At 37.7% G+C, this 11,695-nt stretch overlaps 1 long non-coding RNA gene across 1 annotated transcript in view; it reads right to left on the reverse strand.

Annotated features, from left to right (window-relative positions):
- The window catches only part of LOC141543256 (uncharacterized), a 122,377-nt gene extending 121,535 nt beyond the window's left edge, over nt 1-842 (reverse strand). Inside the window, exon 1 of the long non-coding RNA XR_012482395.1 lies at nt 769-842. This is a non-coding gene — a long non-coding RNA (uncharacterized LOC141543256). The remainder of the gene's footprint in view (nt 1-768) is intronic.
- Nucleotides 843-11,695: the final 10,853 nt, after the last annotated feature.

Genomic DNA, 11,695 nt, shown 5'->3' on the forward strand with positions numbered 1-11,695 from the left:
TTAAAATGATTGTACATGTATAACCTATATCAGAATGCTTGCTATCTTGGGGAGGGGGAGGGTAAAGGAAGGAAGGAGAAAAAAATCTGGAACTCAAAATCTTATTAAATCAGTTGAAAACTGATTTTACATGTAATTGGAAAAATAAAATATTAAGAAATAAAAGATAATCCCATCTCATTGTCTTACTTTCCAGGTGAGGAAAATTATAAACAATTCATTTATGATAAAACTATAACCAGAACCAGGGTCTCCTGACCATGCTATTCCCTAACACCACCCAGTCTAGATATAATACATTTGTACAATGCTTAGCACAGTGCATGGCAAACAGTAGGTGCTATATAAATGCCTATGCCCATCCCTTCCCATCTAATTTGCTCCCATAGCTTCTGCTGTCATCTTTATATAAATAACTCCCAAATCTCTGAGCATTTTCGAGCCCTGAGTATTCTCCCAAGCTGCAGGCTTCCATTCCTAAAATATTCCATAGGACGTCTTTACCTCTGTCTCATTAGCTCCACAAATTCAGCTTGACCAAAACCAATTTTATCATCTTTTTACCTAAATTTGCTCCTTCTAATTTCGGTGTTTCTGTTGGTCAATAGCAAAATCAACTGCCATTTTGGAAACCCTGGAGCTTCCTTTGCTTTTTTTCTCTCCCCCTAATCTGTTAATTATAACTCACCAATATCTCTCACATTCCCCCATCTCTTCATTCCCATTGCTCCTATCCAAGTAGTGTCTCAGGCTCTCATTATCACCTACCTGGACTATCGCAATAGCTTCCTGTAACAGCTTCCTGCCTCCAAGCTCTCTCCCCTCTCCAATCTGTATTTCACTCCACTGTCAGGTACATATCCCTTCTGTACATCCTGATCATCTTTTTCCTTTACTGTTTCCTTTACTGTTATTTACTGGACAAAGTTCAAATTCCTACTTACTAACCAGATAATCTTAGACAAGTCACTTTATCCCCCAGTTTGCTTATCTGCAAAATGAGGAAGTTAGACCACACAATGTGTTCTAAAAGGAAGGAAGGGGGGATGCTTTCACAATACACTTTTAAGTTTAATCTACATTACTAATATTTTCTCCATCACTTTCTTAAGTCAATCAATAAATAACAAATCAAGACAATTTATAGTATTTGCCAATTTCTGAAGTCTAAATGTAGAGTCTGGAAATTTAATAATCAGAAACTAGCATAAGCTATCTCTAGTGAGATAGTGTCAGGCTGGATTTGAACTCATGAAGATGAGTTTTCCTGAGTCCAGGTCCAGTGTTCTATCCACTGCACCATCTAGCCACTTACTTGCTATTAGTGAATATTATCTTTTTTGGTACATCCTAGAATTTCTCCAGGAATCAATGTCTAATTCACTACCATATAGCTTGTAGATTTCTAGCTCTCCTGCTCTCCCCTTTAAAAAAAAAAAAAAAAAACTGAACATTTGTCCCTTTTCAAGACTGTGGTGGCAGTTTTCCTATTTTCCATGACTTTTAAAGATCACGGGCAAAAGGTCAGCAATCCTGTCATTTGGGTGTGGGTATGAGTGGTGGTGGGTTTTTTCTTTCCACCGTACCCTCAGATCTTGTTCATCTGAGTCACATGACTTTAATTCATAAAGGCCAACTAAGAGATCTCTATTTTCCAAAGACTCTTAGGTTTCAACTCTCTATTTTTCCCTGTACTTTTTGAAGATTATTCTTCTCTACAAGAAAAATAGAAAACAAGAAATTAACGCTGCTTTTTCTCTACCATCTATGATGATTTTCTTATCCCTTTCCCTTTTCTGTTCCTCCTTCTTTTTCTAACATGAAAGGGGGCAGGAGGAGGGGAGGGAATCCATTTTGTTGCCTTCGGCATGCTTTAGTAGATGAAACTCATTCTAAGTTTAAGCATTTCTAATATTCATCTTACATGATCAAGTTGATTTTTTGCATTCATCCTCCGTTACCTGCCCTTCCTTTCATAATCTATACTTCAAAAAAACTAGGTTAGTCAATAAGTAACCTGAGCATCCACATTGATCTTTTTTAGACAACTTACCCCTTTCCTCCTAATCAGAATATTTCCTTTTTGTACCTTAAGCATTTCATTCTTTAAGCGTCATCCACCAATTGAAAAATACTCAAAAGATATAAATAGTAAAATTTTCAGAGGAGGAAAAATCCAAGCTATCAATAACCATGTGAGAAAAAAACTAGTCTAAATTACAATTAGAGAAATATAAACAACTCTGATGTATCACTTTAAACCCATCAAACTGGCAAAATTGACAAAAAAGTGAAATGACAAATGCTAGAGGAACTGTGGGAAAACAGGTACATTAATACCTGCTTGTGGAACTATGAACTAGTTTAGCCATTCTGGAAAGCAATTTGGACCTCTGCCCCTAAAGTTATTAAAGTGTGCATCCACTTTGATTCAGCTATACCACTATTAGTTCTATACCCAAAAATGATTAGAGAAAGAGGAAAGGGAACCATCAGTATAAAAATATTTATAGCAGCAATCTTTTTGGTAGCAAAGAATTGGAAATGGAGGGTGGAAAGAATAGTACCTATCAATTGTGAAATAGATGAATAAGTATATGAATGAAATGGAATGCTATTGTGCTATAAGAAATCATGAAGGAGATGGTTTCAGAGAAACATGGAAGAACTACAGAGCAAAATGAGTAGAACCAGGAGAATAATTTATAAAATAACAATGATATTGTAAAAGTAAACAACTTTGAAAGACTTACAACCTCTGATTGACACTATGACAGTGAAAATTCCAGATAATTCATGATGAAACATACCACCATCTCCTAACAGAGAGATGGTAGATTCAGAGTGCATAATGGAACACCTTTCCACGTATGTGTTGTATAAATATGTGTATATGTATATGTATAAAAATGCATGTGTATGTATATATTGTGTGTATGTGTATATTGTGTATATATATGGCTATATTGTTTATGTGTATGTGCACATGTGTATTGTTATATGTATATATGTACAGATTTTGTGTGTATATATGTATATGTATTATCATGTGTTTATACGTATGTCTATATTGTTTATATGTATATATACATTATATATGTATAGATTTTGTATATGTGTGTATATTATGTGCATGTATGTATACGTATATCCATGTGTTATTGTACATGTTTATATGTGTGTATATATACCTATGTGTACATATGGATTGCGTGTGTGTATATATACATATATATCTAGTTATAGATCTAGATATATATGTATATGCCTGTGTGTAGGCAATGCAGGAATTTGTTTTGCTTGACCATACCTGTTTGTAACACGAATTTCGTTTTTCTTTCTCAGGTGGGGTGGGGAAAGGAAGAGGAGGGAGAGAAGGCAAATTTTTGCTGACTGAAAAAGAAATTAATTTTTTAAAAAATAGCTTCTACACCCACTTGGTCCCAGAAGAACCCAAACTGGTACAGAAGCAAATGCTTACAACAGCATTTTCCAATCAAAACTATATTGCAAACCACATGCATACCTAAATTCTCTGTCATGGACCACTCCATCCTCCATCCTCCATCCTCCTCCCCTTCTCGTGGCTGCTCACACTTCAGTGCTTTCAAGCTTCCTCATCTCCTCCTCTCAGATCCCAAACTCCTGTCAAAACTGAGCTCAAATAGCATATATTTCTGGTTCCCATTCTCCCTGAATGTTAGTGCTGTCTTCGCTACCTCAACCTCCTCCATCCCAGACACACACCCCCTCCCCAAAAGGTTTTGTCATTTCATATATATTTCCTATTTACCTATTTATGTGCATACTGTTCCTCCCTAGCAGAATGGGATCTCCTTGAGGATCACTATTTCCTGGGGTTTTGGGGGGAGGTTGGGGTATGTCTGTGTATGTCTTTAGCACTTAATTCGCTGCCTAACAGGCTTGATAAATGCTGATTGAATGGAATCAGAACTGAATTGTTCTCAGTTAGAGAAAAGAGAGGCAATGAAGAGAAGAAGAGAAAGCCAGAAAAAAGGACAAGGAAAAGCAGGAGTCTGGTTTTTAAGGTCTCATATGAGGCCCCCCGGAAAGATAGCTCAGATCTGAGGCACTTTGTAGATGTAGGGTCAGCAACTACTCAAGCTCACAAACCTCCACTGACGTGTTTACTTTTACCAAGCCAACCAGAAAGGATATATTAGTTCAAAGAAAAAGACTTTTAATCAAACAGCATAGTAAATTAAGTAACAAGAAAAAGATTCCCCTCCTTCCCCTTCCCCCCCTCGCCCCAGCTGCCATAGCCACAGAGCACACTCCCATAAGTTTCCATCTTACCCATGAGGAAGGGAATACACATACAAAGAACTCTTGTGATCAGAGAATTTGTATGAAGGAGTACATACAGGCAACATGTCAGAGGGTGCACTCAGGGAAAAACCAGTGGTTACGGAACCTCCTTGGGACATATAGAGGGGGAGCATATGAGATCTGGGTTCATGCATGGGGGCCCAAGCATTGTAAGAGTAACCCACATTTCCACTCCTGTAGTCTCCACTTGCTGCTGGATTTTGCATCAACTCTGTGGGACTCTCCCCTTTTAGCAGGGCCTTGCATCTTGCCTCCCTCTGAGGTCTCTGAGAGGTTCTCTGCCTTCTTACCTGAATCATCTTCTGCTCTTTGCCTCTATCTGCCGAGGGACGTTGACTAGTAGGTGTTTCATGAAGCTCTTTTTGTTCACTTGGCCTGAAGCCTTGACATGTACACACACCCAGACACTCCTCAAAAGCCAGCAGACGTCCTCAGACCAAGATTAAGTTTGACTTTTAGGCTGCCCTTCTCCTTGTCCTCAAACAACATCTAACCTGGGGTCAGAAATTCCCTTTATAACTCCTGTCAAATCTCAGATTGTCAGTCATTGTCTCTTCAAACTACTGGAGAAAGTAGTTTGAAAACTGGAAAGAAGCTGTGTATGTGGCTAGAGTGATAAGGTTTCCCCTCAAGATCACCCCACTGCATGATGCTTTTCATTGCCCTGCAGATTAACTGAGAACACAATGTCTAGAAAAAGCCCATCCTTTAATTTCTTTGTTTTAAATTCCTGCCTTTTTCATATTTGCCCACCACCAACAAAATCCCTGGACTTTACTTAGTTTTTCTGCCTAGGATAAAACTCACTAATCTCCTTACATAAATTTATAGATGTTAATCATCCACAAACATTTATTAAATACCTACTATGTGCAAGACTTTATATATTAAGACACAAAGAATAAAATAACCTCTACCCAAAAAAATAAGGACTTTGATAATACAAATTTTATGTACCAGTAAAAAATTGTTGCAGACCAGTGCCAGTTATAGACCAGGAGTTGGAAAGCCCTGGCTTAAGAGATCCAAATGAGCCTCAGAGGAGGTTCATTTCTATTTTAGCACAAATGATAGAATAAGTTTTTAAAGAATATTGCTGTTATTGTTTTCAGTTATGTCCAATTCTCTGTGACCCCAGTTGGTGTTTTCTTGGCAAAGATAGTAGAGTACTTTGCCATGTCCCTTCCCAGCTCATGTTACAGATGAGAAACTGAGGCAAACTGCATTAAGTGACCTGCTCAAGATTATAAGCTAGTGTTTCAGAACAGATTTAAACTTCGCAGGATGGGTCTTCTTGACTCCAGAGCCAGATCTCTAGCCACTGGGGACCTCCCAACATGGCTCACCCCTTCTAAATCATGTTGCTCCACTCCAATGAACCATTTTTTACAGCCTTCTGCCAATACAAAGAAGGGGAACCTGGAACCAGATCAACTTCCTGCTCTAGGACTGGACACCAATTTCTCTTCCCTTGGTGAATTAGGCACTTATTAGAAAAGATCCATTCTCAGAATTAACCGATTTGAGGCTCTCCTGGAGGCTTTTTTGTTGCCACCTCCATTTGCCTCTAATTTTCCATTTAAGAAACAGCAGGACCTGGGGAAAGTTAATTATTAAACAGCATCAGCCTTTAAAAAGAAAATTTTAAATAATTAAAAGCATACAAACCTCTCCCTTCACCTACCTCCAATGTTTCAGGGTCTAGAAAGCAAAAGAAAGATTAGACAGAGGCCAAACTGAATTAGGAAAAGAGAGCACAGTTCAGAAAATTAAAAGGGACCTCTATTTATAAATTTCAAAATATTTATTTATTGGAATTTCATATTTCCCTCCCTCCATGCTAACCATTACATGCTTTCCTCCTGTGATATCTTCCTGACCCCCTCCATCACACCCACCTTTGTGTGCTGTATAATTTTTAGGCAGATTTTCAATACAGTACAGCCTGTTCTTTGGCTTTCATGAGGACTACAAGCCTGTAGGTCCTTTGCTGCCTCATTTCCAGCACTTATTCTGTATTGCTAAGGCAAGTTAGTATTTTCAATTAAATCACTGTTGGCTTTTGTCTCTACTGAATGTACTAGCACCCAAAAAAAGCCTTAATTGACCCTCTTGACTCACAAACTTGTGGAAGACAGGACTTTCATCATGTCATCTACCTATGTCAAAGCCTTTTATGTTTCCATTTGCCCATACAAGAAAATCTAAGTTCCTTAGCCTAACATGAAGGCTCTCTACCCTCCAACCCAAGCCAGTCTTTAAGAGTCCTATTTAATACTAATCACACTGGTTAACATTATATACCTTTTTTATATATTTCTCATGTTACAGATGAGAAACTGAGGCAAACTGCGTTAAGTGACCTGCTCAAGATTATAAGCTAGTGTTTCAGAACAGATTTAAACTTCGCAGGATGGGTCTTCTTGACTCCAGAGCCAGATCTCTAGCCACTGGGGACCTCCCAACATGGCTCACCCCTTCTAAATCATGTTGCTCCACTCCAATTTCTATGAATATACTTACATACACTTTTTGCAAAATGCATTATATATGATACCTCATTTGATCCTCACAACAACCCCATTGTAATTATTCAGTAGTATCTGACTCTTTATGTTACTGTGAGTAGGGTTTTCTTAGCAAGATACTGGAGTGGTTTCCCATTTTCTTCTTCAATGGATAAAGACAAACAGAATTTACATGCTAATAAGTGTCTGAGGTCAGATTTGAATTCAGGTTTTCTTGACTAACTTCTAGGCTCTATCCAAGTATGCTACCTAGCTGTTTAATCTTTCTTAAAAGATATCCTCTGTTCTAATCAAATTGATCTTCTGGAATTATCTGAAAACCTGTCTCCCAAACTTTTACTTACAAAAGACTACATTACAGAAGAAAGGGAAGAAAAAAAAAGGAAGAAGAAGAAAGAGGAGGAAAAAGAAGTGGAAGGAAGAAGAAAAAAGAAGGGGAAGGAAGAAGAGAAGACGTAGAAGAAGAAGTAGAAGAAGAAGAAGAAGAAGAAGAAGAAGAAGAAGAAGAAGAAGAAGAAGAAGAAGAAGAAGAAGAAGAAGAAGAAGAAGAAGAAGAAGAAGAAGAAGTAGAAGAAGAAGAAGAAGAAGAAGAAGAAGAAGAAGAAGAAGAAGAAGAAGAAGAAGAAAAGAAAAGAAAAGAAGAAAAGAAGAATAAAAGAAATGAAGAAAAGAAGAAGAAAAGAAAAGAAGAAGAAGAAATAGTGATAATAGTAAGTAGTAATAGTAGTAGTAGTAGTAGCAGAAGTAATAATAGTAATAGAAGAAATAATAGGAGGAGGAGGAGGAGGAAGAAGAGGAGGAGGAAGAAGAAGAGGAGGAGGAGGAGGAGGAGGAGGAGGAGGAAGTAATTATATTACTCTCTCATTTCATGGAGATCCTCTGAGTCCAAAGAACCAATTCACCAGAGCACAGACTGGCCAAACAATTCTGGGATTCCAGCTAGGGAAAAAAACTGCCCTTCTTCCCTCTCGCCATGGAGATCATGGTCATCCTCTCTTTTATAACAAGATCAGAAACCAGGTAGGACAAGATCAGAAGGTAACAATTAAGCTTTACGTCCCTCTCTTTTTTCTCTCCTTTTTTTTTATCAAATGACTATAGCAGAGGTTGAATCAGAATAATCAATGACCACCAGGACTGAGGCTGACCAGACATTGAGGATCAGAGCCATGGTCTTCATTACATAATCTTATGAGAACCATGAGTTTGTATGGCATAAGGCTGGTGAGCAGTGACCAATTTTTTTCCTTTGTTTCCTCTGCCTAACCTGGAATCTGTGAGCCTGAGATAAAGTATATCCTCTCTACCCCCATTCCTTTCTGTGATCCTCAGTTACATACACTCGGGAACTTTATCATCCACACTGAAGAATCTGAAATGGTACAGACTGGGAAGGGAGAATCTACATATTTAGTTTCCATGTTATTAAAAGCTGTATGATTATAGAATGCTGTGATTCATCTTCTATGAGGGTTGTAGAAGGTAACCTGAGAGAGCCGAGCCCTACTAAGGGGTGGGGGTTCTGAGTCAGGTTAAATAGTAGATTTTCTATTTTATTATCTGATCATTATTTAATTCCAACACTTAGACTACAGCCAGCTGTCCTTCAAAGGTTGTTTATTTGCTTGCTTGCTGCTTATTTGTGTCAGCTACTTGCAAAGTCTAAGCTTACAAAAGCAATGAGGTCATATTGGGGGCAGAGATAGCTCCAGAGAATAGAAAATATGAATCCCACCTCATGGCCAATTCAGATAATGTACTCTAAGCCTTTGGCTGGATTTAACTCAGTGATGACAGTGCAAAAAGAAGCAAGGACAGAGTATGAGCACTAATATAATGTCTTCTTCCCCACACTCCCTCCAGTCTACCTAATTCTACTCCTCAAGGTCCTGTTAAAATTTTCCCACATCCTTGAAACTATCTCTATTTCAATCTTTCCTTGAATTCTCATAAACCACAAATTGTTTATTTAGCATATACTATTTGGTGTTATCAGTTGTTGTTTTTTTCAGAATTACATCTAATTTTTATTGTCAGCATAAACTGAGGATTAATTCTACCTTCAGAATCTTATGAAGATAATGAATGAAAATAACATATAATGTGGTGTCTTCCTCGGGCAGGGGGCTGACTGGAGGCACTGGACACACCTCTGAACTCACCACTGGACAAGTCCAACAGAACTCCAGTTAGCAGCTTCCTGTCATTTCCAAGAATGTGAAAATGTGCTTCATTGGTACTTGCTAGTAATAATATTTTAGGTACCAGATAATTATGATGGCCATAATCTGAATGGTCAAAAAGTTTTTTTTCAGATTTCAAAGTGAAATCTTCCACTTGTTCTTCCTTTGAAGAGCAGTGAATTTTGCATTTTTCTATCTCATGGCAGCCTGATTTAACTGACCCAAGGTCTGTCTGTTTCATGTTTATGTTCATGTACTTGGGAGAAAGTGCCATTTTTAAGTCCAAACTACTTTGAAATAAGCATTAACTAAGTTCTTATAGAATTAGCTACCTTTCTGAATGTAAAGCTCTTTGCCAGCAGTTTCTTAAAAACCAGTACATAAATCCAATGAGAAAAGCAATAATTTAGCAGCTCAAAAAGGGGGAATATTTTAAACAGTAGAGCAAGGTTCCCGTGAGAATCTTGCTTCTTTTCAGAAATCCCTATAAAAGCTGTTAAATAAGGACTACTCTATAATAATAATAGTGCCAATAATTATTATAAATGTTGAGATTATATATTGCTTTACTAGTACATTTTCCTTATCTCATTTAATCCTCATAATATCTTAGTGAGGTGGCAAGAAATACAAGTATTGTTCCCAACTTACAGATGAAAAAAATAAGTCAGGGAAATAAATGAGTCAGCATTCATTCATCAAACTTAAGCCCTACACTGAGCGCTGTGTATGCCTCTGTCTAAACAGGAATGTCAGAATCTGGATTCTAGAGGATCTGTAATAAAGAATATCATTCACCTCATGACAGACAGGTACTGGATTCAGCAGGGAGAACAGGACATTTTTAGTCGTAGTCAATATGGGAAATTGTTTTGCTTGACTGTGCATATTTGTTAAAAAAAAAAAAAAGACTTTGGTTTTGGTTTTGTTTTTTTAATAGTAGTAAGGAAGTAGGGAAGACAAAAAGCAGATGCTTGTTAATTGAAAGAATAAAAGTTAATTTTTTAAATAGGAATGGCAGGACACATAACTGACTTAAAAAGAAATTAGCATGCTATAGACCCCCCCCAAGAAAAACACAGATCATACACGTTAAAATCTTTATCTGAAGAGTATAAGCTCAGAAATTTAGAACGAGAAAGGACTTCAGAGGTACCAAGACAAATCTCAAATTGGAAAGGGAATTAGAGGGTATATCATCCAACTTCCTTGTTAGAAACAGATAAGGAAACTGAGGCCAGGTGGGGATTCAGTGACTTGCCAAAGATCCTAAAAGAAGTAGGTGACAGAGCCAGAATTCCAAGGCAAATTCTGTAGCAATTCTGTAGCCAGCACTTTTTGCAACCGTCCCATCACTTCATTTTATAGATGAGAAAAATGGGGCTGAGGAGATTAAAATGATTTGTCCAAGAATTCCAGTCCAGTCCACAGCCTCCAGATCCATGGTTCCTTCATTGCATAAGGCTGCCAGTTTCCATATGTAAATAAATGTACCTATTTGAAAAGGCCAGATGGGCCCTACCCAAATGCATAGAACCATTTAGGGCAATTAAAAACTGCTCTGGAAATTAGCTGACTTGAACTAAGCAGAATAAACAAATCCTTGCCCAAGTAAGAATTAGTTCCACTGATTTTCCCTGACATTCTAACTTTGCAAAGAAAAGTTTGGAAAGTCTAAATGTCTCCCGAGTGTCTTCTTGAGTTATTGTGTTGATTCTCCTTAGTGAAAGTCAGAGGTTACAACATTTGCATTACTATAAGCCTCACTCCGAGATGTTTTGACACTTCAGTTGGTTTGACAGGGTCCTAAATGATCCTCTACTCCTAAGAAGGGCCCATCTGTCAGGTTTCAGAAACCTATAACCTTATTCAAGTTTTTCAAGTTATTCAAACAGCTGCAGTTAGTTATCTGGTATCAGGTACCCAGAATAACAAGAATAATAGTTGGAACAGCTATCTATCTTTTATAAAAGTGATTTAAGGTTTGTAAAACATTTTGCTTGCATTATCATATTCAATCCTTACAACAAGCTTATAGACTTCAAATATTATTCCCATTTTGCAGATACATTTTTTTTCAGCCTATGAATATTTTCCTGGACGCTTCTCTTCTTCTCTCACCACAAGTACTCAACAAAACAGAAAGAAGACTGGCTCTAGAGTGAACCTGAGTTCAAATCTTCCTTCTGAAATATATAACCTCTATGATGTAAGCAGGCTCATATCCCCCCATTGATCTTAGTTTCCTTATCTATAATACGAAGGATTTGGAACTGATGACCTCTCAGGTGGTTTCCAGCTCTAGAGAAATGATCTCATGATGCTTTCTTCCCTCTATACCCATAGCCTTCACTTTTCAAGCAGTAATTGATGTTCATTTGACCTGATTTTACCTAAAAAAATCATGTTGGGTCAGAAGCAGAATGTAAATGTTCTTCCCAGCTACTAATCTTTCAAAGAGAACCTTCTGGTGCCCATAGTCATCCCTATTTCTAGTGCCCATGAGCATTTCAGATGGACCAAGAGATACTAGGAAGTGTGGGAAGGACTCTTCTCTCTCTCTGGAAGAAATCTTCCATAAGTGGCAGAGGGTGATGGAAAGATCCCTGGAAGGGTAGGCATGTTAGTGTCCTA

This window comes from Sminthopsis crassicaudata, chromosome 5 (genome assembly GCF_048593235.1).
Source record: "Sminthopsis crassicaudata isolate SCR6 chromosome 5, ASM4859323v1, whole genome shotgun sequence".
NCBI classification, from domain to species: Eukaryota; Metazoa; Chordata; class Mammalia; order Dasyuromorphia; family Dasyuridae; genus Sminthopsis; species Sminthopsis crassicaudata.